General features: G+C 41.1%; 1 protein-coding gene and 1 long non-coding RNA gene across 4 annotated transcripts in view; one reads left to right on the forward strand and one right to left on the reverse strand.

Annotated features, from left to right (window-relative positions):
* The window catches only part of LOC113901694, a 31531-nt gene extending 27455 nt beyond the window's left edge, over nt 1-4076 (reverse strand). The window contains exon 1 of the long non-coding RNA XR_003513507.1: nt 2290-4076. This is a non-coding gene — a long non-coding RNA (uncharacterized LOC113901694). The remainder of the gene's footprint in view (nt 1-2289) is intronic.
* Nucleotides 1239-26958, forward strand: part of SESTD1 (SEC14 and spectrin domain containing 1) — a 143002-nt gene continuing 117282 nt past the window's right edge. Inside the window, exon 1 of one of the 3 annotated variants that reach the window (XM_027556391.1) lies at nt 1239-1317. The gene's annotated coding sequence lies outside the window, so the exon portion shown is untranslated. Of the gene's footprint in view, nt 1318-1426; nt 1721-1978; nt 2064-26958 lie in introns of those variants that run through there. The other 2 variants (XM_027556373.1, XM_027556383.1) reach the window with 2 other exon arrangements.

The following is a 26958-nucleotide window of genomic DNA, read 5'->3' on the forward strand; positions in this document are numbered from 1 at the left end:
AACTAGACAAAAATCTCTACCCTTTTAAGGAATTCCCAGTCTAGTAAGAAAAGACCACCAATCAAAGCAATAGGAAAAATAGAAAGCGCTAAGGATTATTGTAGAGAATAGATCAAAATTTCCATGAAAGCAGAAAGGAAAGAGTAATTCAGTATAAGTGTGTCAGGTGAGGATGTGGTTGTGGAAAAAGGACAGGATGTCAGGGAAGACTGTAAGAGGAAAAGACGCACTATCTTTATTATCCTGAAGCACAGTAGACATTCACTGGTTAAATAAGGGATGAATTTCAGATGGAGGAAAGCATACAAAGGCACAAAAATGAAGCCTGAACGTGAGATGTGGTGGGAATTAAAGCTGGAGTTGAAAAGGTCTGGGGATCAGATCATAAATGACCTTGGATATCACAGTAATTGCTTGAACCTGATTATCCACGTGACAAGCCTCTGAAAGACTTTAAAGCGGGAAGTTCTGTGTTTTTGAAGCATTCCTAGTGGTCCTTAGGACTAGAAGCAGAAACAGTTGACAAGCCTTGACCTAAAGGGTGGCAAAGAGGCTAAAGTCATAGAGACAGATTATCAGTCACAGAAGTAAGAGGAAATATTAATCCTTGGGACTTTCAAGCAGAGAACATTAGTAGAGAGATTTAGTTGCCTAGTTGTTGGAATGGTACTTTTTTTCACCCCAGTGGAATTAGGTGATACTGAAGTGAGTGGCACAGTGAGTAATAAGTAAGGCCTGAGATTGGGACCACATGGCTGCCCTGAGCTTGTATTAGCTGATGACTCCTTTGAACTGAATTCAGGAAATGACATAAAAACAATTTGCGCAAGAAAACTGGAAGAACAAGGACTCTGAAGTCATTACATTTGGAGAAAAATAACTAGGGATGGTGAAGATGGGCAAGCAGCCATTGTCAGAGGGCCATTTGTGGATAAATTCTGGACTGCCCAAAGGAAAGCTCCCCAAAGAAAACCAAATACCCTGAATCCAGCCCTTTCTCACTACAACCCATTCCCTCCAACTGCCTTACCCTTCAGCTACATCACACACCTCTGTGTGGGAGAGTCGTCTCCTGGCAGTGAGTACTTGGAACTAAAGGAATCCCAACAAACCTAGGATGACAGTGTCAGAATTTTGAAAATCTTGGATACCATATTCATATTTCCGTATGAGGGCAGAGACAACAAATGACTTGCGAGGCGTCAAGTGGTCGTGGGGGTGTCCTTCCTTAAGCCCAGGCTTCCCGACTCTAGGCCCAGTCCTCCTTCCACCACCCCGCGGTGCCTGTGGGCTTGGGAGGCTGGAGCTCCGCGCCTGGTAAGGATCACCGGGTGGGCCTGGTGGCGGGGGAGGCCCACTCCTCGCCCAGCCCCCAACCCCCCCAGCCCCAGCCCCAGCGGGACTGCCAGCCCCGCCCCCTTCCCGTGCCGGGCGGGGTCGCCGCGCCACCGCTCCCCGGGCGCGCGCTGGGCAGCGCGGACTCGGGTCGGGCCGAGGGTTCCGGGAGGTCTCGCCAGGCCGCCCGCGCCGCAGCCCCTGGCCTGACGCGCAGAGGGGCCGGGACGCATTTGCCACGGGTGACCGGAGCCACCGCCGCCCGGGCCCGCTCCGCCCCCAGCCCGCCTTCCTCCCGCCTCGCCCTCCGCCTCCGCCCGCGCCTCACTCGCGTCCCCGCGTCCTTCCCACCGCCCCGGAGCCGCCGGCCCCCAGCGCCAGCCAGGTGAGTGTGGCCGCCGCGCGGCCCGGGCTGCCTGGGCGGGAGGACCGCGCAGGCCCCGGGGCCAGGCGGGGATCGTGGGCGGGTGGAGGCGGCGGTGGGCCCAGCTTTCTAACCCCCGCGCGGCCGCGCGACTGCGGGAGGGGGGCCCCCGCCCCGTCGCCCCCGCCGCAGCCCCCGCCGCCACCGCAGACAAAGCGCCCGAGGTGGGAGTCCCGCGGGCAGCCCTTGCCTCCGCGCCGCCTGCCGGGTGCGGCCGCGGCCCGCCGAGCCTGGGCGGCCCGCGTCTCGCCTCCCGGGCGCCCTTGTTCATTTCTGGGTGAAAGGGACCCGAAACGTGCAACAGGTACGGGCGTTAATCATTATTTTCCGGCGGGTCCGGTCCGCCCGGCGTGCGGGGACCAGATGTGGCGGCCGGCTCCGGGGCGAGTCCCCGCGTCCAGCGCCCGCGGCTGGCTCCTTTGTGTGGCCGGTGACCGGCCCTGGCCGGCGGGTGGGGGACGCCGGCCAGAGACCCCCGGGCTGCAGGAGCCTTCTGGACGGCTCTCTTGGGGCGTGGGGGCTTGGCTTACCCCGGGTATGCTGGCCGGTAACATCCCTCCAGCCTTTGCAGGAGTCACAAAAGGAAGGGAGAGCGGGTTGGCAGGGATATCTGGATGGTATTTATTTTTATATGTGAGGTAGACTTGTATTGGAAAGGAACCGCAGTCTGGCAGGCTCTTGAGGGTTTCTGTGGCATTTCACCCCGCGATGCACCATTTGGACATGGCAGCTGCTGCGACTCCCCCGTGGTTCTCCTCTTGGTGCTTTGACATCTTTCTTAAACAGACATCACCTGAGAAGTTGGAAATGCTGTTGAGTGACTCGATACAGCTGTTTGACAGGTCTTCCGTCTCTTCACGTTTTGTCTGTACCAAGTAAACCCACCGTGTATGCTAGCATAGGTTGGCAAACCCTCAAATTGAGATCACCGCTCAAAAATACCCCCATATTGGGAAATATTAACCTGTACGGTTTACTTTGGCTTGATGAACCTTATTTTCTTCGTTGTGAGAAACTTTTTTTTTTTTTTTTTTACCCCCAAAGAAAGAATACAAAGTAAAGAACAATTTATCTTTGTTTACATACCTTGGGTCCTGCTGTTACCTAGCTGGTTTCATTGGTATGCTATTTTAGTATAACAATACTAAATGGAAGGAAAATATCTTCCTTTTGCTTTGAGCAATAAAATACTTCTTTGTTCTAGAACCAGGAAGCTTTTATACATAATACTTTGTGTGGCCAAAAGTTAGTGACTGTCTTTACCCCGTGACCAAATTCGTGAAAAAATACCCAAAGGACTTAGAAAGCATTACCCAGCTCTATAGATTGTTTTTATATTCCAAATTCCAGGAAATCATTTTGTTGTATATTTAGTCAAACAAGCTAGACTAAATTTAACCTTAAAAATTGGGCCTACTCTGTAAATTCCCCAGCATTAGGGAATGAATTGACTGCATTTAAAGAATTTACCAAGCATTTTGATCTCTGTGTTGGAAGGAGCTGGTGATGGACCTAGAAATATGACAGCAGAATGCAGAACATGGAAACAGGTAGATGAAGCTTGCGAAGTTCCATCTACTTAGGTTTTAGTTGATTGATGGGTATATCTGAAAACTAAATGTCCACTAATTTAAAAACAAAATACTACATTTTGACCTATTTTTTAAAATGTACTCTATAAAGATTCCTTCACACTTGTCTCTACTCCCTAAAAACAAATGATACTAATAAGGATATTCTTTTGAAGAAATAAGCTAATGCCAAATTAATCTGATCTGTAGAAAGTTTTTCTGACATAATTAGTAGTTTCACTTTACTAAAAATACCATTTATCTGTGTAACATCTAAGTTCAAAGAGCTTTCATAGCTGTTACAAGCAACAGGAATAATCTGAAAAAAGTAATGTCTTTACTATCAAAAAGTAGGAGAAACTTAAATTTCTACAATAGTTTTATTAAAATATAACTCGTATACTGTAGAATTCACCCTTTTAACGTGTACAATTCAGTGGTTTTAGTTTATTCATAAGGGAGTGCAAACATCATCACTAATCAACGAGCATTTTCAACATCCTAACAGGAAAACCCTCATACCATTAACTGCCACTCCCATTCCCCCTCATTGACACTTGGCAGGCACCGGTCTACTTTCTGTCTCGGTGGATTTGCTGATTTAGGACATTTCCTATAAATGGAATCACATAATACGTGGCCTTTTGTGTCTTTCACTAAGTGTAGTGTTTCCGGAGTTCATGCATATTACGCATGTATTAAGATACCTCCTTTTTATGGCTCAGTAATATTCCACTGTATGGATATGCCACATTTTGTTTATCTGTTCATCAGTTGATGGAAATTTAGGTTGTTTCCACTTTTTGGCTATTATGAGTAATGCTGCTGTGACTGTTCATTTATAGGTTTTTGTGTGGACTTATGTTTTCAGTGATCTTGAGTATATAGTTAGATGTGGAGTTGCTTGGTTCTAAGGTAACTCTAACTATTTGAGGAACTGCCAAATTATTTTCTGTAGTGACTTCATTGTACATTCTCATCATTAAAGTATGAGTGTTACACTTTCTCCAGCCTTGTTGTCTTTTTGATGATAGCTATTCCAGTGTGTGGAGGTGGTATCTTACGGTTTTTGTTTGCATTTCTGTAATGGCTAATAATGTTGAGCATCTTTAAATTCTTATTGGCCATTTATATATCTTTGGAAAAAATGTTTGATTTATAATTTTTCAGTTTATGTTTTCACATGTATTTTTCTCGTTTAGTCTTTGAAATAACCCAGTTAAATAGGTTTACTCCTATTTTGCTGCTGGGACACTGAGGTTTAAAGAGGTTAAATAATTTGTTCATTTTTTAATCTTATGGAGTTAGTAAGAGTCAAGGTCTGAATGTATACTCAGATCTTCTGACTCTGCTTCCTGCGTTCTTTCCACTTTATGAGGCATACAGAAGTTAAATTGTGTTTGCAGCTTTGCTTGGTTAATCATCGACAAGAGTAGGGGTAAAGTAAATAAATCAATGAAACCAAACAACAAAAAGCAGGTGTTGCGTCCACACTGCCTCATGTTCTCCAGATTTTGTTATGCTTTTTCAAATAAATTCTTTGATTTCTCCTATCCTTATAAGGTAGATATCATTTCCATATTTTCTTTGGGGAAACAAACCTAAAAACAGCTTCTTAGTGGCACTGCTAAACCTAGAACTTGTTCACTGAGACATTGCACTTTCTGTTCCCCTGGAGCTTCCATGTTCTCTATTTTCCCACTAATTTATACCCTTTAACCATAGAGTAATTGAATAATTTCACAGTTTTCATAAACATCAAGTTATTTCTAGGTTACACTGAAATTAATTTTTATTTTTGAACAGGGCAGTTTGCCAGATTCACTTTGAAGTGTAGGATTACTAAGGTGTGTACTTCAGTTTTTATGTGTTACGTACTCTGAAATTCTTGTCTCCCTAGAGGGTAGGTAGAGGCCATATGTTACTTATTTGTCTTTGCATATCCATTGTCTACCATTGTGCCCAGACATGTAAGAAGGACTCTAACCTTTGTTGGACGAATGAATACAAATGTATTTTTTCCACTTGCCCCCCCAAATCAAATCCAATAAAAGTCATTCTTAGAATAAAGGCAGTACAAATTCTAAAGAATTTCTTATCCCTCGCGTATGACCTGAAAAATAATAAATGATAATTAAAACTTGACTTAAAACAGCACTATCTGATGGAAGAAAGTAAATGTTCAATGCTGGGCTTAAAAAAATTGGCTGCAGGTATCTGGAGGCTGGCACAAATGCTCAGTGCCCACACATAGGGTTATACCTTGCGTGTGTGTTAGATAAATGAATGCACAGTGAGTGAATAAAATAATTAGTTTTGACTGTGATAGCTAGAGGAGGTACGTCAAATGGCTATCAGGTCCTGCTTTTCATTTGTATATTTTAATTGTCAAATATGATACATGTTAATTATAAAAAATTCAAATAATATACAGGGGTATAGAGTAAAGGCCTTTCCTGGTGGCTCAGATGGTAAAGAATCCACCTGCAGTGTGGGAGACCTGGGTTCAATTCCTGGATGGGGAGAATCCCCTGGAGGTAGGCATGATAACCCACTCCAGTAATCTTGCCTGGAGAATCCTCACGGACAGAGGAGCCTGGTGGGCTATAGTCAGTCCATGTGGTCACAAAGAGTCGGACATGACTGAGCAACTAAGCACATGTAGAGTAAAAGGCAAAAATGTCACTTCACTATTTGTCCACATCCCTTCCTTCACCCCAAAGACTACTCCTGTCACAGGTCACCTTGTTAGCAGTTTGGGGTTTATATTTCCAAATGTACACGTTTGCATTTATGTGTATCAGTTCAGTTCTGTCGCTCAGTCGTGTCCGACTCTTTGCGACCCCATGAATCGCAGCACGCCAGGCCTCCCTGCCCATCACCAACTCCCGGAGTTCACCCAAACTCTTGTCCATTGAGTCGGTGATGCCATCCAGCCATCTCATCCTCTGTCTTCCCCTTCTCCTGCCCCCAATCCCTCCCAGCATCAGAGTCTTTTTCCAATGAGTCAACTCTTCTCATGAGGTGGCCAAAGTATTGGAGTTTCAGCTTTAGCATCATTCCTTCCAAAGAACACCCAGGACTGATCTCCTTTAGGATGGACTGGTTGGATCTCCTTGCAGTCCAAGGGACTCTCAAGAGTCTTCTCCAACACCACAGTTCGAAAGCATCAATTCTTCGGTGCTCAGCTTTCTTCACAGTCCAGCTTTCACATCCATACATGACTACTGGAAAAAGCATAGCCTTGACTAGATGGACCTTTGTTGGCAAAGTAATGTCTCTGCTTTTGAATATGCTATCTAGGTTGGTCATAACTTTGCTTCCAGGAAGCAAGTGTCTTTAAATTTCATGGCTGCAATCACCATCTGCAGTGATTTTGGAGCCCAGAAGAATAAAGTCTGACACTGTTTCCACTGTTTTCCCATCTATTTCCCATGAAGTGATGGGACCGGATGCCATGATCTTTGTTTTCAGAATGTTGAGCTTTAAGCCAACTTTTTCACTCTCCTCTTTCACCTTCATCAAGATGCTTTTTTGTTCCTCTTCACTTTCTGCCATAAGGATGGTGTCATCTGTATATCTGAGGTTATTGATATTTCGTTTCTCATGATGTACTCTGCATATAAGTTAAATAAGTAGGGTGACAATATTCAGCCTTGACGTACTCCTTTTCCTATTTGGAATCAGTCTGTTGTTCCATGTTCAGTTCTAACTGTTGCTTCCTGACCTGCATACAGGTTCTCAAGAGGCAGGTCAGGTGGTCTGGTATTCCCATGTCTTTCAGAATTTTCCACAGTTTATTGTGATCCACACAGTCAAAGGCTTTGGCATAATCAATAAAGCAGAAATAGATGTTTTTCTGGAACTCTCTTGCTTTTTCCACGATCCAGAGGATGTTGGCAATTTGGTCTCTGGTTCCTCTGCCTTTTCTAAAACCAGCTTGAACATCTGGAAGTTCACGTATTGCTGAAGCCTGGCTTGGAGAATTTTGAGCATTACTTTACTAGCGTGAGAGATGAGTATTTGTATGTACAAATACATATTTACGTACCTAGCCGTACTTAGTACATGCACGTATATTCAGTGGTTTTTCTTATACAAAAGAGATCATACTACACATAGTTTTTCATTCAACCTATTAAAGACCTTTGCATATGCGATCACAAAAGGTAAACATAATATTTATGTTTCACTTTTAGTTTGCTTTTCTTGACTCATTTGGTATCAAGATTAAGCTAGTCTCTGAGCATAAATTGGGAAAATTTTTTTTCCTCTCTGCTCTGGAATATTTGCCCTATAAACATTTATTGACAATCACCTAACAGTCTTGCAGGGAGGGAAGAGAGCTCTAGGGCAACCTTTCTGTGATATTTTTCTGTTTTTATTGTTTTATCAGGTTTTGGCCCTTATTTTCTGTTCCATTTTTGGTTAAAGAAGTCCTTCCCCCCAACCCACCCCTTCCCCACCTCTGATGAGTAAATTGACAAAAGCACACGCAAATGATTACGTGAATCATTGCGTGCAGGAGTGTGTGCTTTTCTCTTAGAAAGATCCAAGGCAGAGTCCTGCTGTTAGTAATTGTATAGCCTAAGCAACTTACCTTTTTAAAACTTGTTTATCTGTAAAATGGTGATAATCCCTATATCACAGAAATCTTAGAAGTATTAAATGAGATGTGAGCTAATATGTGAAAAATTTCAGTGGTTGAATCCAATAAGAATGAAAAAATGTATAATGCTAACCTATAGCATGCTACACAAATGTAAATTTGTCACTGTGGTTATTATAAATTGTTTTAGCCTAATACAGATAAATTTAAGGAGAATAGATGGTGGTGTTAGAGACAATTTCCACTAATACATTGGAAAGATCTATAAAAATTTCCAGGCCATTTAGAATTTAATTTTGGTAGACAGTTATTTCTAAATACTTGTATGCTTTTGAGGCAGGATAGTAGGAGAAAGTAGTAGACTAAATAGACCTGGATTAATTTTGTATTATCACATGTGACTTTGATAAATTAATTTCTCTCAGTGAAATTGGATGAATGTACCTACTTTTCAGGGTGGTCATGAGGAAAGAGGTTAAGATAGTGCTTGGCTTCTAATAGATGTACAACTGGTTAGTTTTTTCTTTGCATGTAATGAGTGCCCAACAGTGATGAACATGAAGTGTTGGGTTCTGCTATTTTAAGACTGCTTGGTGTAGTGACAAGAACCTTAGTCCCTAAATTAGAGCCTTGGTCCCTAAATTTAGCCTGTATATCACACTGACTAGGCATTGACCTTGGACAAGGCACCTGCTAAGCTTCTGTTTCCTTACCTGGACACTTACTGAGGACCTGTTTTACATACAGTTTACTAAAGTGAAAGTCGCTCAGTCATGTCCAACTCTTTGCAACCCCATGGAGTCCATGGAATTCTGCAGGCCAGAATACTGGAGTGGGTAGCCTTTCCCTTCTCCAGGGGATCTTCCCAACCCAGGGATCAAACCCAGGTCTCCCGCATTGCAGGCGGATTCTTGACCCTCTGAGCCACAAGGGCTTACAGTTTACTAAATAGATTACAAATAATATTTAATCCTCCCAATAATCCTATAGAGATTACTGTCATTTCTCAAGTTTTATAGGTGAAGAAACAAAGGCACAGGGATTAGACTTTCTGAAGTCCACTTGGTGGACTCCCCAACCCCTACCCCCAGTCCTGTCCACGTTCCTTCACTCATTACAGCTATTTCCTTCTGGGGTGGTAGGGTGTTCCCCTGCATACAGGGAATACCAAATGAGGAACTTTCTGCAAACTGAAATACTAGATGTATTAAAAAGCTAGGCCAGTGTAGGATGAAACTACTTATTTATTAATGATTTCCATTAATAAAATACAAACAGAATTGTTAATGTGTCCTAATGCCTCTGCTTAAGAATAGTAATTTAAGTTTTATAATACTTGCGTTGCTTATAATCGCTTTACCTAAATAATTTATTAGGCTTCATTCATTTCCAATTTGACCAGGTAAAGAAGAGGGGGTAGGGAGTAGTTGCAAAGGAAAAGATAACCGCTGTTTGATAGCGGCGTGTGTGTCTGTATTTATGCATGGATGCATGTATGGAAGAGTTGGGAAGTACAGTTCCCTGGCAGTTTGGCATTTACAGAAGCTCCAGGTTCTTGGAAAGAAGTAGAGAGAATTTGCATTATAATTCATTGTCTGCTAGAGGACTTGCAGAGTCATTTAAAATATGAACCTGCCTTTCTCAGCTGGTTTGTAAAGAGCTATTGATTATATTCTTGAAAGATAGTAATGTCTTTCCTTTTATAGGAGTTGCCATTTTATTTGATAGATTCAGTGATATTGATTTGGCATTTCTGCAAGCCTTGTGCCAGGGATATGCAAAAGAAAAATGATGTTGGAACATCACAAATAAATTGTGATTCAGTAATAGTATAGAAGGTTTTAGAGATTATCTCTTAAGGCTTCAGATATCATTTTTATTCTATTTGGTAGGAGTGGGAATTCCTATGTTTAGATTAGAGAATTTTTCAGAGTGGGCTTGAATTGCGCTTGGTAAATCTCACTGTTACTGAATGCTTGCTATTTTGCAGAATACGAAGCATTGTGGGCTGTGTAAGAGTTACCGAACATGGTTCTTGTCTTCAAAGAGTTTATATTTAGTCAGGGAGGCAGTGAAGGAGGAAACCAAGCAAAAGGACACAGAGTTCTTAAAGCTTGTATCTGCTCCTTGTAAAATCAGTTACGCTGCACTGAGCTTTGGTGAGATGTCATAGATTCTAATGGATACTGTAAGAAACACCCCAACCCTTGAAAACTGATAGTTGTATATCGTGTTCTTTCTCTGTATAGTTTTCTCTTTGCTTTGCAAAAATTACTGTTTGATCTTAGTACCAAGAATAGTTCCCCTTCTGAGTGCTTTTCTGTTTATCTCCTGAACTGTGGACTGGATTGTCCCTTAGGTGATGGCTGTTAGAAAGCCAGACCAGATTTGTAGCCTACCCCAGAGCAGCCTTATAGATTTTATGCTGTATATTTTTTCAACTTTTTTCCTGGCATCATTTTTGGTATTTTCCTTATTCTTTTCTATTATTTTATATCTATGAATTTTTTTATAGTTCATGTATTCCTGTAAGTTTCATTAATCCTTTCAGAACAAAGTAGGAGTAAATGTAATAAATATATGTGAAATTCATGGAGGAACTTATCAAGGCAAACAAATCAATATGACAAATAGGTTTTATTTCACGGGCCTGCTGAGATTGATAACGATGGCTGCCTGGAGCCCTGCATTGAGAAGTATCAGTAGCTGGGGTCTGTTTCTGTTTTGTGAATAAGTGCATTTGCGTCATTTCTTTCTGGATTCCTCACATCAGTGATATTTCTCTTTCTCTGACTTCACTCAGTATAACAATCTCTGGGTCCATCAGTGTTGCTGCAGATGGCATTATTTCATTGTTTTTAATGGCTGAGTAATAGCCCATTGTGTATGTGTACCACATATTCTTTATCCAGTCATCTGTTGATGGTCATTTAGGTTGATTCCATGTCCTGATTACTGTAAAGTGAAAAGTGAAGTTGCTCAGTTGTGTCCGACTCTTTTCGACCCCATGGACTATAGCCTACCAGGTTCCTCCATCCATGGGATTTTCCAGGCAAGAGTACTGGAGTGGGGTGCCATTTCCTTCTCCAGGATTACTGTAAACAGTGCTGCATGAACATTGGGGTGCATGTATCCTTTCAGATGATGTTTTTCTTTGGATATATACCTAGGGATTGCAGAACTATATGGTAGCTCTATTTTTAGTTTTTTTCTCTTTTAAGGACCCTCCGTACTGTTCTCCATAGTGGGTGTACCAATTCACATTCCCACCAACAGTGTAGGAGGGTTGCCTTATCTCTACACGATTTCCAGCATTTATTGTTTGCAGATTTTTGATGATAGTCATCCTGAAGGTGTGAGATGATAACTCCTAGTAGTTCTGATTTGCATTTCTTTAATAATTAGACTTGGGGATTCCTAGATGGTGCAGTGCTAAAGAATCCGTCTGTCAGTGCAGGAGACGCAAGAGGTGCAGGCTTATTTCCTGAGTCCAGAAGATCCCCTGGAGTAGGATATGGTACCCCGACTCCAGTATTCTTGCCTGGGAAATTCCACAGGCAGAGGAGCCTGGCAGGCTAGAGTTGGACACCACTGAGCAACTAAGCACATAATAATCAGAGACCCAACTTAATGGTCGTGAGGTGGGGGAGGGGAAGATAGGGAGTTTGGGATTGACGTGTTCAGATTGCTATGTTTGAAAATGGATAACCAACTATACGTACTGTATAGCATAGGAAACTGCTGAAATATTATGTAACAACATAAATGGGAAAATAATTTGAAAAAAAATAGATACAAGTATAACTGAATCACTTTGCCGTACACCTGCAACTAACATAACGTTGTTAATCAACTATATTCCAGTATAAAATAAGTGAATAAGCCCCGAACAAGCAAAGCATTTACAAATGCAGCAAAAGATTTAAATACTTAGAATATAAAGTACATTCATGATCTTACAATCAAAATTTTAAAAAAGGGTGGGAAAGGCTGCTGTGATCGCAGAGCAGTGTTGTCAGCGGTGTAGGAGTAGTGATGGTCTGAGTGCCTGTGTTCGCATCTCTGTTACAAAGTATGCGGGGTGCTGAGTAGCTCCATAGGTGGGTGGCTTTGAAGTTTATAGCTCGGTTTTGCTAGGAGGGATGTGAAATTGGGGAAGAAGCTGACTTGTTGGGGTTGGTTTTTAGAATAAAATGTTTGCATAAAGGAGAAACGAGGCTGGTGGGAAAAGTGAGGACGGGGATGTGGGAAGCTTTAACTGGTAGATGGATGAGATTAGATTTTTTAAAATCTTCTAAAATTCTAATTATTCCCCTATGTTATTTTCAGGGCTTTGCCTGAGTTCATTTGTAATTTTAAAAGTTAATTGAAAAAAAAGTTAATTGAGTAGGTAATTCACTCGTTTCAAAATTTAAAAAGTGTAAGAGAATACAGTAAAAAGTCTTTTATTTCTGTTCCTCAGCTACTGAGCTCTCTCTACAAAGTCAACCATTGTTATTAGATTCTTATGTATCCTTCCAGAAATAGTTTTCGTATGTATATGCGCTTTCCCAACTGTTTTACACAAACGATATTTCTATACCTATGCGTATACTGCTCCTTCCATACTAGACACTCTATTCTTTACCTTAATCTTTCACTTTTTAGAGGTTTTTTTTTTTTTTTTCCATAGCAGTGCACAAAGAGCTTTATTCCTTCTTTTAAAAACATTTTTAAATTTACTGTTTTGGCCCCACTACTCAGCATGGTGTGAGGGATCTTAGTTGCCTGCCCAGGGGTGGAATTTGTGCCCCCTGCTGTGGAAGTGCAGAGTCTTAACCACTACACTGCTGGGGAAGTCCTTTGTTCCTTTTCTGTTTTAAATAAACTTTTTACTTTGGAATAATTTTAGACTTACAGAAAAATTGCAAAAAAGTTTCCATATACACCTCACCCAGTTTCATTTCCCTTTAATGCTGTCATCTTACTGTGTACATAGTCAAAACTAAGAAACTGACGGTCTGTTACTGTTAACAGAGTTTATTAGATATCACCAGTTTTTCCATTCTTTTTCTGTTCCATGATCCCATCCAGAATACTATAATTCCATTTAGTTGTCATCTCTCCTTAGTCTCCTCTGACAGCTTTTCAAAGCTTTTTATGACCTTGACAGTTTTTGGGAGTACTGGTCTATAGACTGTCTCTCAACATGGGTTTGTCTGATGTTTTCCTCATTAGCATGGGGCTATGGACTTTTGGAAATACTGCGGAGTTGAGTTGTCTTACTCATATCTCCGTGAGGGAGTACTACATGATATTTACAAGACACCACTGGTGGTGTTTTACTTGGATCCTTTGGTCATCATAGTGTTTGCCAGATTTCTGCACTGTAAAATTGCTGTTTTTCCCTTTCAATTATAGGTGAATTACTAAGCTTTAGCCTACCCTCAAAGTGAAAGAGGGAATTAAAGGAACTTTTTAAAAAAAATGTAATATTCCTTTGAATGTGTTGAGAGAGTGTGTAATTTCCTCGGAACTGTCTCGCTGCAACAAAGATTTGAAACGGTGGACCAGTGTTACAGCAAGGTTAGAGCTCAGTGTTTTATTCAGTAAACAAAGGACAGTATACCCTTGAGGTGTGAGGGCAGGCCGACCCCAAAGGAGAGGCCCCAGCTCATCTTGGCTCCCTCTTTTTTTATGTTTTGTCTCCTTCCCCCTGAGCCTGTCCGATGCAAATTAGGGCTAGCCAGGAAGGGGGTGTGCTTGTTTCACCTGAGGTTCTCACTCAGATCCACGGAATTTTCCTTTGTTCCCTTTTCTGGGATTTTCCCTTTGTCTTTTAACCACCACCATTTTGGACTCTTTTTTCCTACTCTTTTTTCCTAACTACCTAACAACAGATGGGTGTATCCTATAGTCAGCTCTTCTCTTTATTGATGTTTTAGGTTGGCCAAAAAGTTTGGGTTTTCCCATAACATCTTATGGGACGATGAGAACAAACTTTTTACCCAACCCAGTATTGAGATGATTTAGTATATCGTAATAGTTAAGAGAACAGGCTCTGGAGCTACACTGCCTAGGTTCAAGCCTTGGCTCACACTAGCTATGCGGTCTTGGGCTACTTTTATTTGGCTTCTTAGTTTTTCCATCTGTACAATATGAATGTTAATAGCACCTGCCTCAGGATTGTTCCGAAGATTAAAGAGCATATGTGTTAAGTGCTTGGAACAGTGTTTGGTACTGTACTAAGTGCTAGATAATTTTTTGCTATCATCATTATTAATTTTTTTTTTGTTCTTATAATAATATTGCAATGAGTAACTTGTTATTTCAATGCAGTGGTGGGACAGGCACGTATACTATAAGATAAATCCCTAGAAATGAGTACTTGTGTTTGCAATTTTGATAGATATTGCCAAATTTCTCTCCATAGAGGTTGTACCATTCTGCACCTTCACCCAGAATAGATGAAAACATCTGTTTCTATCTCCCTTTTACCATATTATTTGATCTTTGCCCGTCCATTTTATATCACATATTATGAATTCATTTGACCATCTTTTTGTTGTGAAACAACTTGTGCTCCATCGACTAGGAAGTGATAAAAGTTGTTTGGAGGAAATATAGTAACTAGAAAAGGAGGTTTTTGGCCCTGGGAGAGACTAGAGGAAGTACTGCTGTTGAAAGATGGACAGTGTGTGAAGTGGGATACCAAACTGCTGGCCTCTCTTCTGGTGTGACAGCATGGTGTCTTGGTAATTGTTGTGGAAGGAATCACCATCTTACATTTGTAGCCAGCGATGAATGAAGGTGCACGGGTGGAGGTTGGAAAGAAAGACTATAGTTGCATTAAAATAAAATTGAAAGTTAATCTGACACATTGTTTTATGATACGCATGCTTATTGTATAATGATGAGGCAGAAATTAAAAGCAGGTCACACATATAATTGTAATTAACATCATGTTTTAGAGGCTTTTCTTTCTCAGTCTGTTCTTCAGTATGTAGTCATTGCTTGTTGGTAGTTTTTTCCTAATATCATGTATTGTGTACTCTTGTTGTTGTTATTAAAATGCTTCCCCTTCCCCCACAACTGCAGTGTGAAAAACAGAAGTGTTAAATCTTAACTTTACATGAGCTGGATGCGCTGTGCTGTGCTTAGTCGCTCAGTTGCGTCCGACTCTTTGCAACCCCATGGGGTGTAGCGTGCCAGGCTCCTCTGTCCATGGGATTGTCCAGGCAAGAATACTGGATTGGGTTGCCATGCCCTCCTCCAGGGGATCTTCCCAACCCGGGGATCGAACCCAGGTCTCCCACGTTGCAGGCGGATTCTTTACCGTCTGCGCCACCAGAGAAGCCCTTACATGAGCTGGATAGGGGATGGTAGTGCTGTGATGGTCCTTAGCTGTTTTCCTTAGTTTGAGTTTCCTGTTCTGGAGTCCATCAGCCCAGCCTACCCATTCCAGATTAATAATTTCTTTACCTCTTATGCACTGGAGGCTGCTAGAACTCTGGGGTGTGAGAGCAGATTGCTGGGAGGTGGAGGGCAGGAGAAAATGACCACTGTTCTGAAAGAAAGAAGGGATATTAAACCAGGAGAAGGAAATAGTGGACACCTTGAAAATGGAATCTGAATCTTTGGAATTTGAGATTCTTGGACTCTGAATAATTAAGGTTAGTAGAGTGAGCAGGGCAAAGGAGAGCTCAAGTGACCTGTTAACTCTTTTGACCCGGTTCCCCCAGGCATGTTATCAGCCTTGATTCCATGATATCAGTCAGGAAGACTCAAGCAGTCTTCCTAGTGGCCTCTGCAAAATAAAAACAAAGCTCTCCAGCCCTCAGTCAGCCCAGGTCAACCGAAAGGTGGACATTTCTCCTGACTGCCTTAAACTGTAAACAAGACTTTTGAAAGGCTGAGCTCAGTGCTTGCTGAAGTCCTTCACCGTGTTCGGGCAGCTGAAAGAGGTGGCCTCTGGAAGGAAGGATACCCGGGAATGTAGAGAAGTTGGAAGGCAGGAGAAATGAACACTTAAAGGCAGCTGTAAAGACAGACGTGGATTGTTACAAGTTTCATTGGTCCTGGGTTATCTTTACTCAAAGACAAAAAAAGCTGTTAGAAATATTTTCTCCTTCTAGGCCAAGCACCCAACAGACAGGCATCTTGAATTGTGGTGAGATGAAAACTATTACTACTACTTAGAATTTGTATCCAGTTAACCTCCAGAATACCTAAAAACTCCATGATTAGGATGGGGAGTGATGCTTTAGGGCATCTGAATTAAACAGATGACAACACTTGGTCTACAGTTTAATTCTGTCTTAAACATACAATTTTTGTTAAAATCCCGTTTGAGTTAACCTTGTTTTGTACATTTCGATGATATTTAAATCTCTCAGTTGCTTATACCTTAAGTGTGAAACATTTAAGCAGATGATTATTGCTTTTCTCATTAATACTTGACTGAGATCAGATAGAAAATAACAGTGTTGGTAGGAGAGGCAATTTTATAATTTACATCTTTTGTCCTGGATCATGCTGGACATTGCAGTTGTTATCTTTGGGTGACATTTAACAATTGAGTGTAGCTTGATGAAGTCAAGCACAGTGTTGGAGCCAGCCTAAGTCTGAATTAGCACAGAGCCTGGCACTCCTTGAGAAGGCAATGGCAACCCATTCCAGTACTCTTGCCTGGAAAATTCCATGGATAGAGGAGCCTGGTGGGCTGCAGTCCATGGGGTCACTAAGAGTTGGACACGACTGAGCGACTTCACTTTCACGTTCATGCATTGGAGAAGGAAATGACACCCCACTCCAGTGTTCTTGCCTGGAGAATCCCAGGGACGGGGGAGCCTGGTGGGCTGCTGTCTATGGGGTCGCACAGAGTCGGACACGACTGGTGACTTAGCAGCGACTTAGCAGTGGCACTCCTTAATCATTCCACATATGGTAACTAATATCTCCCCATCCAGCTCATTTGATTGTTGTTGTCTAATTTATTTTAGAGCACATCATTCAGATATTAGAAAGTGGAAAAAGGTTCAGTGAAGTTTCTTACCCATCTGTAGCAAGACATAAAGAGTTCCCTTTTGTAGCCATACCTACTGCTTCCTTCCCACCTACCCCCTTTCTCCTTAACACCCAGCAACCATTAATCCAGTTTCCATTTCTGTAATTTTATTATCTCAAGAGTGTTGTATAAATGGAATCTACCAGTATGTAACCTTTTGGGATTGACTTTTTTTTTTCATTCAGCATAATTTTGTGGATAGTCATTTGCATTCTTCCATATTTAAATAGTTTGCTTTTAATTGCTGAGTAGTAGTCCATCGTATGGCTGTGCCACAGTTTGTTTAAACATTCACCCGTTGAAGGACGTCTAGGTTGTTCATAGTTATAGGTTGCTCTGACTAAAGCTGCTGTAAACATCTGTGGATCGGTGTTTTTTTTTTTGTGACTGCAAGTCTTCCTTTTTCTGAGAAAAATATAATTGCTGAGTTGCTTGTTTACTTTTTAAAATAAATTTCCAGAATGTTTTCCAGAGTGGTGGCGCTATTTTACATTGCCAGTAGAAGGCGTGAGCGTTACGGGCTGTATTTTGTCTCCCCCTCAATTCATAGGTTGAAAGCCTAACTCCCAAACACATCACACCCAAACACATCACAAGGTGACTGTATTTGCAGGTACGAATTTAAAGAGGTGTGTAAGAGGTCTTTAGAGGAGGCCCTAGTCCAGTTTGACTGATGTCCTTATAAGAAAGAGAAATTTTGGTTTTGGACTTCCAGCCTCCAAACTGTCATGGCCCTAGCAGACTAATACAGTGAGGGATCTAGTTTGTTTTTTTTTTTTTTTTGCATCCTTGTCAGCATTTGTTTTTTGAATTTTAATTGTTCTACAGTGATGCTTCATTGTGGTTTTAATTTGCATTTTCCTAATGGCCCACGATACTGACAAATTCTACATGTACTTACTCATCATCTGTAGGTCCTTTTTGGTAAACAAATGATGCTAAAGCTGAAACTCCAGTCCTTTGGCCACCTCATGCAAAGAGTTGACTCACTGGAAAAGACTCTGATGCTGGGAGGGATTGGGGCAGGAGGAGAAGGGGACGACAGAGGATGAGATGGCTGGATGGCATCACTGACTCGATGGACGTGAGTCTCAGTGAACTCCGAGAGTTGGTGATGGACAGGGAGGCCTGGCGTGCTGCAATTCATGGGGTGGCAAAGAGTTGGACACGACTGAGCGACTGATGTGATCTGATGTTCATGTTTTTTGTTCATTTTCTGTTTGGATTGTCTGTTGTTCTTGTCATTTTACTGTTGAATTTCACGCATTCTTTCATATATTTTATATACAAGTCCTTTGTCAGATATGTGGTTTTGGCATCAAATCTAGCCTACCTCTAGATCTTGAAAATTGATTCCTACAGTTTTAGAAAACTTTTTGAAGAGAAAAGTGTTACAGTTTTCTACTTATGTAAGTCCATGATCCATTTTTTGTTGATTTTTGTATAAGATGTGATGAAGGTTTCTTACTTTTACCTGTGCATACCCAGTTGTTCCACCATCACTTGTGGGAAAGGCAGTCTTCATTGAATTGTTTTTGAACCTTTGTCAACAAACAGTTGAGCATATTTGTATTGTATTTCTAGGTTCTCTGTTCTGTTCATTAACCTATGTGTTTATCCCTCTGCCAAGATCACAGAATGGCTGCTATCACTTCAGTTCAGTCGCTCAGTCCTGTCCAACTCTTTGCAACCCCATGAATCGCAGCATGCCAGGCCTCCCTGTCCATCACCAACTCCCGGAGTTCACTCAAACTCGTGTCCATCGAGTCAGTGATGCCATCCAGCCATCTCATCCTCTGTCGTCCCTTCTCCTCCTGCCCCCAGTCCCTCCCAGCATCAGAGTCTTTTCCGATGAGTCAGCTCTTCGCATGAGGTGGCCAAAGTATTGCAGTTTCAGCTTTAGCATCAGTCCTTCCAATGAACACCCAGGACTCATCTCCTTTAAGATGGACTGGTTGGATCTCCTTGCAGTCCAAGGGACTCTCAAGAGTCTTCTCCAACACCACAGTTCAAAACCATCAATTCTTCAGTGCTCAGCTTTCTTCACAGTCCAACTCTCACATCCATACATGACCACTGGAAACACCATAGCCTTGACTAGATAGACCTTTGTTGGCAAAGTGATGTCTCTGCTTTTTAATATACTGTCTAGGTTGGTCATAACTTTCCTTCCAAGGAGTAAGTGTCTTTTAATTTCATGGCTGCAATCACCATCTGCAGTGATTTTGGAGCCCCAAAAAATAAAGTCTGAAACTGTTTCCAGTGTTTCCCGATCTATTTGCCATGAAGTGATGGGACCAGATGCCATGATCTTAGTTTTCTGAATGTTGAGCTTTAAGCCAGCTTTTTAGCTCTCCTCTTTCACTTTCATCAAGAGGCTTTTGAGTTCCTCTTCACTTTCTGCCATAAGGGTGGCGTCATCTGCATATCTGAGGTTATTGATATTTCTCCCGGCAATCTTGATTCCAGCTTGTGCTTCCTCCAGCCCAGCATTTCTCATGATGTACTCTGCATATAAGTTAAATAAGCAGGGTGACAATATATAGCCTTGACGTACTCCTTTTCCTATTTGGAACCAGTCTGTTGTTCCATGTCCAGTTCTAACTGTTGCTTCCTGTCCTGCATACAGATTTCTCAAGAGGCAGGTCAGGTGGTCTGGTATTCCCATCTCTTTCAGAATTTTCCACAGTTTATTGTGATCCACATAGTCAAAAAAGCAGAAATAGATGTTTTTCTGGAACTCTCTTGCTTTTTCCATGATCCAGCGGATGTTGGCAATTTGATCTCTGGTTCCTCTGCCTTTTCTAAAACCAGCTTGAACATCTGGAAGTTTACGGTTCACATATTGCTGAAGCCTGGCTTGGAGAATTTTGAGCATTACTTTACTAGCATGTGAGATGAGTGTAATTGTGCGGTAGGTTGAGCATTCTTAGGCATTGCCTTTCTTTGGGATTGGAATGAAAACCCACCTTTTCCAGTCCTGAGGCCACTGCTGAGTTTTCCAAATTTGCTGGCATATTGAGTGCAGTACTTTGACAGCATCGTCTTTCAGGATTTGAAATAGCTCAACTGGAATTCCATCACCTCCACTAGCTTTGTTTGTAGTGATGCTTTCTAAGGCCCACTTGACTTCACATTCCAGGATGTCTGGCTCGAGGTCAGTGATCACACCATCATGATTATCTGGGTCATGAAGATCATTTTTGTACAGTTCTTCTGTGTATTCTTACCGCCTCTTCTTAATATCTTTTCCTTCTGTTAGGTTCATACCATTTCTGTCCTTTATCAAGCGCATCTTTGCATGAAATGTTCCCTTGGTATCTCAAATTTTCTTGAAAAGATCCCTAGTGTTTCCCATTCTGTTGTTTTCCTCTATTTCTTTGCGTTGATCGCTGAGGAAGGCTTTCTTATCTCTCCTAGATATTCTTTGGAACTCTGCATTCAGATGCTTATATCCTTCCTTTTCTCCTTTGCTTTTCGCTTCTTTTCTTTTCACAGCTATTTGTAAGGCCTCCCCTGACAGCCATTTTCCTTTTTTGCATTTCTTTTTCATGGGGATGGTCTTGATCCCTGTCTCCTGTACAATGTCAGGAACCTCAGTCCCTAGTTCATCAGGCACTCTATCTATCAGATAGAGTCCCTTAAATCTATTTCTCACGTCCACTGTATAATCATAAGGGATTTGATTTAGGTCATACCTGAATGGCCTAGTGGTTTTCCCTACTTTCTTCAATTTAAGTCTGAATTTGGTAATAAGGAGTTCATAATCTCAGCCACAGTCAGCTTCCGGTGTTGTTTTTGCTGACTGTCTGGTGCTTCTCCATCTATGGCTGCTATAGGTGTGTAATAAGTCTTGAAATCTGGTAGATTGATTCCTTCTGTTTTATTCTAAGATTATTTTAACTATTCTAGTTTGTTTGCCTTTCTATATAAATTTTAGAATAATTTCTGTATCTACAAAGAATCTTAATGGGAAGGATTTTGTTAGAAAGTGCATGAAAACTCAGTATCAGTTGGCTTCCCCCATGGCTCAACTGGTAAAGAACCCACCTGCCAATGCAGGAGACACAAGAGGCTGGTTTCATCCCTGGGTCGGGAAGGTCGCCTGGAGAAGGAAATGGCAACCACTCCAGTATTCTTGTCTGGAAATTTCCACGGGCAGAGGAGCCTGGCAGGCTATAGTCCATGAGGTCACAAAGAGTTGGACATGACTCAGCATGCACAGGCACAGTATCAATTTGGGGAGAATTGATATCTTTATTCAGAGAAGGCAATGGCACCCCACTCCAGTACTCTTGCCTGGAAAATCCCATGGACAGAGGAGCCTGGTAGGCTGCAGTCCATGGGGTCGAGAAGAGTCGGAATGAGCCACTTCACTTTCACTTTCATGCATTGGAGAAGGAAGTGGCAACCCACTCCAGTGTTCTTGCCTGGAGAATCCCAGCAACGGCGGAGCCTGGTGGACTGCCGTCTATGGGGTTGCACGGAGTCGGACACAACTGAAGCGACTTAGGAGCAGCAGCAGATATCTTTATTGGGCTTCCCTTGTGGCTCAGCTGGTAGAGAATCTGCCTGCAGTACGGTTGGATCCCTGGGTTGGGAAGATCCCCTGGAGAAGGGAAAGGATAAAGGGATATCTTAATTATATTGAGTTGTCCAGTCCACGAACAGTGATAAGTTTCTCCATGTTTTGTAGATCTTCTTTGATTTCTCTTATGAGTGTTCAGCATAAAAGTATTATATGTGTTTTTTTAGATTTATACCTAAGTATTCCATTTTGAGGGCTTCCCTGGTGGCTCAGAGGTTAAAGCCTCTGCCTCCAATGCAGGACACCTGGGTTTGATCCCTGGATTGGGAAGATCCCCTGTAGAAGGAAATGGTAACCCATTCCAGTATTCTTGCCTGGAGAATCCCATGGACAGAGAGGCCTGGTAGGCTACAGTCCATGGGGTTGCAAAGAGTCGGACACGACTGAGCAACTTCACTGTACTATACACTATGCCATTTTGGGGGTCATTATAAATGGTGGTGTTTTTCAGTGTTCCATGTTACTGCTAGTATATAGAATATAGTTGGTTTTTGTGTGTTAATCTTGTACCCCACAACCTTGCTGGACTCATTTATTAGTTCTAGGAATTTTCAGTAGATTCCTTGGAATTTCCTACATAGATATTATCTGCAGAGAGGGGCAATCTTTTTTCCTTTTTGATCTGAATGCTTTTTCTTTTTCTTGTCTTGCACTGATTGGAGCTTTCAGTGCAGTATTGAATAAGATTGGTGAGAGTAGGCATACTTGCCATCTTCCTTATCTTAGGGAAGAACTTATTCAGTCTTCCTCCATAGTATGTTAGCTGTAAGTTTTTTTGTATAAGCTCTTTATCAAGTTGAGTGTGTTCTGCTCTTTCATTGTTTTTAGAGTTTGATCATGTATCAATATTGAAATTTGCCAGTTGTGTTTCTTGCAACAATTGGTATGATTCTGTGATGTGTTCATGGTATTCCCTTATTCTTTTTGCTCTCTCCAGTCTATAGTGATATCCCTCATTCACTCCTGATACAGGTAATTTGTGATTTTTCTGTTTTTGCTCATTTTTACTGTTTTTTAAAGTTTTTTGGTCTTCTTTTGAGATATCTTCTTTTGAGCTTAGATTATTGATCTGAGATTTTTCCTCTTCTAATTTATGCATTTAATGATTTTCCCTGCAACACTTCTTTAGTGTGATGTTCAGCGTTTTTGATACATTGTATTTTTGTCTTCATTTAGTTCAGTGTATTCTTTTTTCTTTAATTTCCCTTGTGACTTCCTATTGACCCCAAGGGTTATTTAGAAATGTGTTGTGTAGTTTCCAAGTGGTCAAGAGTTTTCCTTTTATCTGTTATTTCCAGTTTGATGTCTGTTGTGATCAGAGAAGATATTAGGTTGTTAAAAAAAAGTAATTACAGTTTCCACCTGTGAATTTTAAATCTTTTAATTAGGCGCAAACACATCTTTATTAATCGAAGTAGGAGCCATTATAATCAACACATTGTTCCCACTGAGAAATAAGTTTGTTTATTCTTGTAGCATAAAAATCTGTGCTTCAGGATTCCAGGAACTCTTGGAAAGTATTTTCTGCCTCCTGCTGGCTGTGGAAGCATTTTTCCCTGCAAAAGTTGTTGAGATGCTTGAAGAAGTGGTAGTCGGTTGGCTAGAGGTCAGGTTAATATGGCAAATGATGCAGAACTTCCTAGATTTGTTATTTTGAAGCATTGGTTGTGTGTTGTGCTGTCAGACGTTCTCGTTGAGGCCCAGTCTCTTGACCAGTATTGGCTGCAGGTGTTGCAGTTTTTGCTGCATCTCATTGACTTGCTGGGCATACTCCTCAGATGCTGTGGTTTCGCTGGGATTCAGAAAGCTGTAGTGGATCAGAGTGGCACCAGACCACCAAACAGTAACCATGGTCTCTTTTTGGTGCAAGTTAGGCTTTGGGAAGTGCTTTGGAGCTTCTTGGTCCAGCCGCCGAGCTTGTTGTCCCAATCTTGTTGTATAAAATCCACTTTTCATCTCAGGTCACAATCTGATCGAGATATAGTTCGTTATTGCATAGAATAAGAGAAGACAACTCTTCAAAACGATTTTTTGATTTGCAGTCAGCTCATTAGGCACCCACTTTTCAAGCCTTTTCACTTTTCCAGTCTGCTTCACATGCTGAATGTCTGTAGAATGGTCAGTGTTGAGTTCTTTGGCAACTTCTCATGTAGTTGGAAGAGGACCAGCTTTGATGATCCTCTGGGTTATTGTCAACTTCCTAAGGCTGACCACTGTGCTCCTTACCTTCAAGGCTCTCATCGTCTTTGCAAAACTTCTTGAACCAACACTGCACTATATGTTCTTTAGCAATTCCTGGACCAAATGTGTTATTGATGTTGTAAGTTGTCTCTGCTGCTTACAACCCATTTTGAACTTGAATAAGAAAATTACTGGAATTTGCTTTTTGTTAGCATCATTTCCCTAGTCTAAAATAAATATAAAATAGACATCAAGTAGTAAGTCATTAGCAAAAAAAGCAAGAAATGCACATTAAAATGATGTATGACATAACCGCATTTATTTAAGAATGTATTTGAATCAAACAGCAAAATTCAACAATGCCAAATCGCAGTTACTTTTGCACCAACATAATACTTTGTGTGATTTCAGTTACGTTTTAATTTGTTGGGATGTGTTCTGTGGCCCAGGATCTACATTAATATGGTTTATCTTAGTACACATTCCATGCGGTTTTGGAAAGAAATATGTGTTCTGTTACTGTTTGGTGGAGGGTTCTGTACACGTGACTGTCCTGTTGGTTGGTAGTGCTGTTGAGTTCTGTAGCCTTGCTGATTTCTCTCTAGTTCTACCCGTTGTTGAGAGAAGGATGTCAGTCTCCAACTAAGACGGTAGAGTTATCTGTCTTTTCAGTTCTTTTAGTTTTTGCTTCACATATTTTTTAATTCTTCAGTTGATACATTTAGGATTGTTGTGTCTTCTTGATGGATTGACTCTTTTGTCATTCAATAACATGCTTGTCCTTCTCTGATCATTTTCTTTGCTCCAAAGTCTACTTTATCTGATGCTAATATAGCAATTCCTGTTTTCCTTTGATTAATGTTTATATGATTTATCTTTTTCAGTCCTTTTACTCTCAGTCTGCCTTTATAGTTATATTTGAAGTAAGTTTCCTATAGACATACATAGTTCCTTGTAGACATCATGTAGTTGGATCATGTTTTTTAATTCACTCTGCTAATATGTCTTAATATATTTAGGCTTTTATGTTTTATGTATCTTTAGATTTATTAGGGCTTACGTATGCCATTTTATTTTTTGTTTTCTCTTTATCTCTGTATTTTTACTTTCTTTTATTCTCTTTCTGTGGGTTAACATATTTTAGAATTCCATTTTGATTTATCTGTTGTGTTTTGGATTTATCTCTATATATTGGATGTTTGGTGTTTGTTATAGGTATTATATATGCATAACTTATTACATTCTGCTGTTATCATTTTGCCAGTGAAGTATTAAAACCTTAAATTCCTTTGTATCCCTGTACACCCTCCCTTTTATTATATAATTGTCTTAAAGTGTTTCCTGTATGTTCATTTAGAACAACATCAGACGGTTATAACTTTTCTTTCAACTATCAAGCATAATTTAGGAAACTGAAGAGGCTAAGGAAAGCCTATTGTATCTACCCACATATACATATATGTATGTGTGTGTTTTTTTTTATTTTTGCCCTGCTGCATGGCATGTGGGATCTCCCTGACAAGGGATCAAACCTTTGCCCCCTGCAGTGGAACCATAGAGTCTTAACAACTGGACTGCCAGGGAAATCCACTACCGTAGTTCTGGTTACTATTTTCCCTTTCCTAATATTTGGAAGTTCCTTCTTTTATTATTTTCTTCTCTTCAGAGAACTTATTGTAGTTATTATCTTAGGGTTCGTTTGTGGGGGATGAATTGGCTTAGTTTTTTCATATCAAAAGCTCTTGATTTCTTCCTCATGACCAAAGGACTTGTGACTTGGTGTATACTTCTTTAGGTTTATCCACCTTAGGGTTCACTCAGCTTCTTGAACCTGTAGGTTTCTGTCTCTTGCCATATTTCTTCAAAGATTGGTTAGGCCAAAATTTTGTTGGGTTTTTCCATATCTTTCCAATCTTCCATAAGATTTCCATAAGCTTATGGAAAAACCCAACATACTTTTTGGGCAGCCCAGTACTACTTCAGGCACCCGTTGTCCCTTTTCCCTTTACTTCTGGGATCCCAGTGGCACAAATACCTTTTGTTGTAGTCCCACATATCCCTGAGGATCCCTTCATTTATTTTACATTCTGTTTTATTTCTGTTGTTAAGATTGGGTCATTTCTACTCTCTTCTAGTTTATTGATTCTTCCTTCTGTCCCCACCATTCTGCTTTGAGTCCATATACTTAGCTTTTTTATTCAGTTATTATATTTTTCTGTTCTAAAATTTCTGTTCGGTTCTTTATATCTTCTGTTTCTTTGCTCAGCTTTTCTGTTTCTTTTTTTGCGGCTTTCTGTTTTTCCGGTACTTTTGTGCATAGTTGCTTGTTGAAGCCTTTTCCTCGTGGCTGCTCCAAGATCTTTGTCAGATAATTCTGGCAGCTTTCCATGTGGCCTCCAGTGACACAGCAAGGATGAGGGGTGCTGGAATACAGGGCCTCATTATGAGGTGACAGTCTTGAATCCCTCCTTGACCTTCCATGACACTAGTGCTGAATATGCCTCATTACAGCCTGGTGAGGGTGGGAGCCTGGGCTTCCCATTCAGCCTTTGCTGGCATGAGTGGGGATGGGGTCATGGGTTTTTGCATAGTGGTTAGCTGGAGTAGTACTGTTATTGCCTAAAAGTTTTCTGTCTTACTAGACTGTCCCTACCTGGTCTTTTGGCTAAAGAGAACAAACTTTTTTGCGTTTCTTTTTGTCTTTGCCTGTTGGTATTTCTACATTGTCAGATTTTCAGCTGCGAGTCTGAGATACATGGGGCAAAAAGAAAACTCAGAGATCTCACCATATGACTTGTTCCTCAGGTCTTGAGGTTCCTGGACAGTCTTCCTTCTTCTCTTTACCTTTTACAGATTTCTAATAGTAGTTTTATGTGTAATGTTTGTAATGTCTAGGGCTTTCAATTGCCCTAGAAGAACAGAGGAAAGTACTTTATTCCATCGTCTTGGAAGTGAAACATCCTGTCATTTCTTTTTAAAAACTTCCAATGACTCCATTGCCTTTTAGATGAATATTAAGTTTCTTCTTTGGTCAGAGACCTTTCCAGTCCATACACAGTCATAGCTTTTCTTTCCATTTCCAACCACTCCTGTTTGTCTCCAGCACACCATCATATTGAATTCTCCCCTCCGTTATAAACAGATTCTGCACCTACTGTCTTTATGCCAGGAAAGTGAAAGTATTAGTCACTCAGTCCTGTCTCG

The sequence above is a fragment of the Bos indicus x Bos taurus genome, chromosome 2 (assembly GCF_003369695.1).
Source record: "Bos indicus x Bos taurus breed Angus x Brahman F1 hybrid chromosome 2, Bos_hybrid_MaternalHap_v2.0, whole genome shotgun sequence".
Lineage (NCBI taxonomy): Eukaryota > Metazoa > Chordata > Mammalia > Artiodactyla > Bovidae > Bos > Bos indicus x Bos taurus.